The sequence below is a fragment of the Herpailurus yagouaroundi genome, unplaced genomic scaffold (genome assembly GCF_014898765.1).
Source record: "Herpailurus yagouaroundi ecotype Mexico unplaced genomic scaffold, PumYag 140, whole genome shotgun sequence".
Taxonomy (NCBI): domain Eukaryota; kingdom Metazoa; phylum Chordata; class Mammalia; order Carnivora; family Felidae; genus Herpailurus; species Herpailurus yagouaroundi.
In genome coordinates, this window is record NW_024412395.1 from 45,165,598 (window position 1) to 45,169,984 (window position 4,387).

Below are 4,387 nucleotides of genomic sequence, written 5' to 3' on the forward strand. Positions count from 1 at the left end.
TATATATGTATATATTTCATGAGATATTTGAATATTTTAAAAATGCTGCTGCCGTATTGGAAAACTTACTTTCTCCTCCTTTTTCGTATTATAGTGATTTAGTAAAATGCCTTTTTATTTTTTATTTTTTAAAAAAAATTTTTTTAATGTTTATTTATTTTTGAGACAGAGAGAGACAGAGCATGAACGGGGGAGGGTCAGAGAGAGAGGGAGACACAGAATCTGTAGCAGGCTCCAGGCTCCGAGCTGTCAGCACAGAGCCCGATGCGGGGCTCGAACTCATGGACCGTGAGATCATGACCTGAGCCGAAGTCAGACGTCTAACCGACTGAGCCACCCAGGCGCCCCTAAAATGCCTTTTTAAACATTTAGAAAAATTCTTAAAGCCCACATTAGAATTAGTTCAGACAAACAGGTGACAAATGATAATTTGTCTTTTTCATTTTCAAAAAGATTTCTGTTACGTGTTTTTTGCTTTCTATTTATAAACTAAGTAGATTCAAAGTGTATAGAAAAATATAGCAGTATTGAGAGGTACGGATGATTTCATTAAATCATGTTAGCATTTGTAACATGCCATTTACTGCCTCCTTCTAAACAGACCGTTCTAACATTACATAATTTCAAGTACAGATCCAACGTATTCTACTACAGTGCTTTCTAGAAAGAGACAGGGAAGAAACGTGGACTCCGTTACTGTGTTTTTGCCACTTATGAACAAATTACATTCATTTGGCTTATCACATATATGTAATATCTCTTTGGGATTTATCATATATATATATGTATAAAAACATTAATTTTGAAACAGTAAGGTTCTGTAAGTGCCTGTGAATTCATAATACACGGGGTGCCTTGCAACCAAATATATATTCAGTTCCCAGCATTATTGGTGTTTCCAGTTTCAATAACTATAATATTACCACCTTTGGACTTTTATGGCATCTTTCATCCGTGGATCTTAAAGGGCTTTACAAACATTAATTCGCACAACATTCTTGTGAGGTACAGAAATGTCATTAACCCCATATTACAGATGAGGAAACAAGCGCAGGAAGGTTAATAATACATGCACCACTCTCTACTTGTACAGTGCCTTTCATTCAGGGAACTCTAAGCACCCTGGACCCTTTCTTTGTGATGCTGGTAGAGAACAGAACTGTCACAGACTTACAGATTGACTCCTGGCAGACTTTTACCAAATAGTATGTAGTTTGAGAAATCGCCCCCATAGTATATAGATCAATAAATAATATTGAGTTATATTCAAATAGTTTTCAGTTGTAATTGGGAATCGTGGATTCTGATTTATCCTTAACTTCCTCTTTAGTTTTTCTGTCTAGTTTTACTTTTCCCCCTAGGTAGGATTAGGTAATTATGCAACATGGGCAACAGACTATATCGAATTGTGTTTTGCATACAAAAAAAGAGCACTTCGAAATTAACGAACATACAATGACATGATACCGGGTTTGTTGCTGCTTTTCAGGCATTAATGGTTACTCATTTAGATGGAAAAGAGAAAAGAAACAACTTAAGTTTTATATATTTTTCTAGTTTTCATCTTCTTTGCTAATCTTTTTTAATGTCGAAACCAGTTTTAACGTCTTCCAACTACTCAGTCCTCAATATTCACATATTCGGAGTCGTATTCTCTATGGTTAAGAGACAAGGGGCCTGATCTGAGTCACCCACAGCCAGAGTTTTCTCTATCACTGATCTCTTCCTAAAAACATTGGAGCTCCTCTTTCCAGTACATCTCCATGTAGCTTTCCCTCTCTCAGTCTTTTTACTATTGGATTTTACTAAGGGATCCATTAGTATTATTTCTTTGCTCCTCTCTCGCCCACCTAAGATTATTAACGCGTTTTGTGTCCTGAAGGGCTCAAGGTACTGTGCTGGGCACTCGGAATACGGTGATATACGAGACAGACTGGCTTACAGGAGCTTACAATGTGGATGTGGAGACAGACCTTAAAGGGGAAATTATAATTGCATCAATTACATGACCATGCAAAAATCTCAGTGGAAAAAAAAAAAAAAAAAAAGATCTGTAAATGGTGAGTCCACAGGCTGGTAGCACAGTCCTCACTTAATAGAGAAGAACTGGAGTAGAGAAGAACTGACCAGTGATTCAGGGAGAAAGAAAATACCTTGATTCCTTGATTCCTGTCGACAGATTTTGAAACGCGATCCTTGGAGTAGAGACCAGCTGAGTGGGGGACCTGTGCTTATTCACACGGGACAGGCTGGAGTAGCTCGAATGAAATCTCTCAGGAGTGCTTCAGGTGGGCCCGTACAGAAGCTAGCTGGGATGCTTGCATCAAAACGTAGGTGACGAATATATAAGAAAGAAATACAAGAAGCACAAGAGAAGAAGACACATCGTGTGCGTTTCTTTTTCTTTCAACGTGAAGGGAATCTTTCCCTGCCTAAAAGTTGCTGCTTAGACTTGCACACTGTCTTCCCTCATCACTGCTTTCTGGGAATCTCCTCGCTAAATCTTGACTTCACCTGTTCCTTCCGCACCTTCATCTAGCAATGCGGAGCCCGTGCTGAAGGCTCTTGGTCCCCCTTTTGTCCCTAAATATTGACCGGCTTTATTCCCTCACAGGAAAAGGATTGCCCCTGAAGGAGCAAAGAATCTTTTTAAAGATACGGTTGTGGGTACCAAAACAGTGTTTGCCTCAGGCCAGCATGCTTTAGCTTAATTGTGCACAAGAGCACTTGGGGTGATGTATGAGCACACGTGTGTTTGAAGGAGTGTTGCCCACAATATATTTCATCAAGAGGGGGCAAGAACATGCCTGTGGACATATCCAGATTTTCACCGATAGGCACAGAGATTTTGAATGTTATGCTTAATCTCAACAAATTAAGTAGAAAGCTGTTTTTCTCTTTAAGGACAGCGCCTCAGTTTTGGGCTGATGTTGTCTGTTAGGCTGAGCAGTTTCAAATGTGATAGAAGTTAAGCCTTGCTCTCCCTTATGGGATTTTATAAACATGGTAAGTAGGCAAAAGAAAGAGAGACTGATGAATAGGACTAAAGCCTCGCAGCCAGAGAGAGATGGAATAGACACAGACTCAGTTTGTATCGCCATGCTTTGTAGAAATGGAACTCAATCCCCAAACACGCTTAGACATGTGGACTTTAAAACCACACAGAGTTGGGTTCAAGTCCCAGTAGAGCTACTCACATATGAGTCCTAGTGCAAGTTCCTTAAACTTTGAACTTCAGTTTCTTCATCTTTAAAATAGGACTAATATCGGGGCACCTGGGAGGCTCAGTCAGTTAAACGTCCAACTCTTGCTTTCGTCTCAGGTCACGATCTCACGGTTTGTGAGTTCGAGCCCTACACTGGGTTCCGTGCCGACAGTGCAGAGCCTGCTTGAGATTTTTAGTCACCCTCTCTCTCTGCCCCACCCCTACTCACCCTCTCTGTCTCTCTCAAAATAAATAAACTTAAAAAAAAAAATGAAGCTAATATTACCTACTTTATGTGATTATTCAGATACCTAACCTATAGGTGCAATGTTATAAATAGCCCCCAAGGAAGTTATCATTTACTGTCTTTTCATTTATATGAAAAGTATATAGCAAGGATATAGAAATAACAGTGACATTCCTCTGGTCACACAGGAAGTCTAAAAATGAATGAAATAAATTCCAGTTTATAATTCTTAATCCACTCTACCAGAATAAAATGAACGTGTCCTAAATAATCTTTTCTCTCCTGTGTTTGTTACCAATATATCTCATGAGAGGGTTGCAATTGATTCAGAGCGTTTTTTGATGCAGCCTAATGAATCCTGATATTCCATATTTCAGTCATTCTACAATCTCGTTTTCATCAAATGTAAATTACTTACCCAAGGTCACACAGCTAGTCAGTGGTAAGATACCAAGCAGAGTATAGGTCTTAGGACTTCTAATCTAGGGCCTTACCTACCAAATCACACAGCTTTTGAACACACTTAACAGGCTTATCATCCCCTAAGCTTGAGAAAAACCTCACTAATATCATTAGAACATTCCAGGTCTCCCTTTCCATATTCATTTAGGTACACCGATCAGTTCATTCTTTTCAAATGCCAGGGATGTATTGCTCACTAGAGGAACTTTAGTACCCAGCAGTCTTTAATGTAAAAGGCAAACCTTTCCACTAATGAGCTGTTTGTCTAGTGTTCTTAACCTTATCAGCAGTTCCTCAAGTGATAAAGGCTTAACTATTATGCACCGAAAGGTGTTGATAATTCTCAATCTTCATGCAGAAAATGGCTATTTTGTCACTTCTTACAGACTACTGTTAAACTTAGCACACTGCTTACAAATTACCTTTGCTGTTCTGCAAAGCAGTCAGCTGGAAGTATTGGTGGGCCGGCAGCA

At 39.3% G+C, this 4,387-nt stretch overlaps 1 long non-coding RNA gene across 3 annotated transcripts in view; it reads right to left on the minus strand.

Annotated features, from left to right (window-relative positions):
* Nucleotides 1-338: 338 nt before the first annotated feature.
* LOC121030627 (uncharacterized) overlaps nucleotides 339-4,387 on the minus strand; it is a 5,952-nt gene continuing 1,903 nt past the window's right edge. For all 3 annotated transcript variants that reach the window (XR_005790334.1, XR_005790333.1, XR_005790332.1), the window contains 2 exons: nucleotides 4,337-4,387; nucleotides 339-2,317 (listed from right to left, as the gene is read on the minus strand). The exon at nucleotides 4,337-4,387 is cut by the window's right edge and continues 14 nt beyond it. This is a non-coding gene — a long non-coding RNA (uncharacterized LOC121030627). The remainder of the gene's footprint in view (nucleotides 2,318-4,336) is intronic.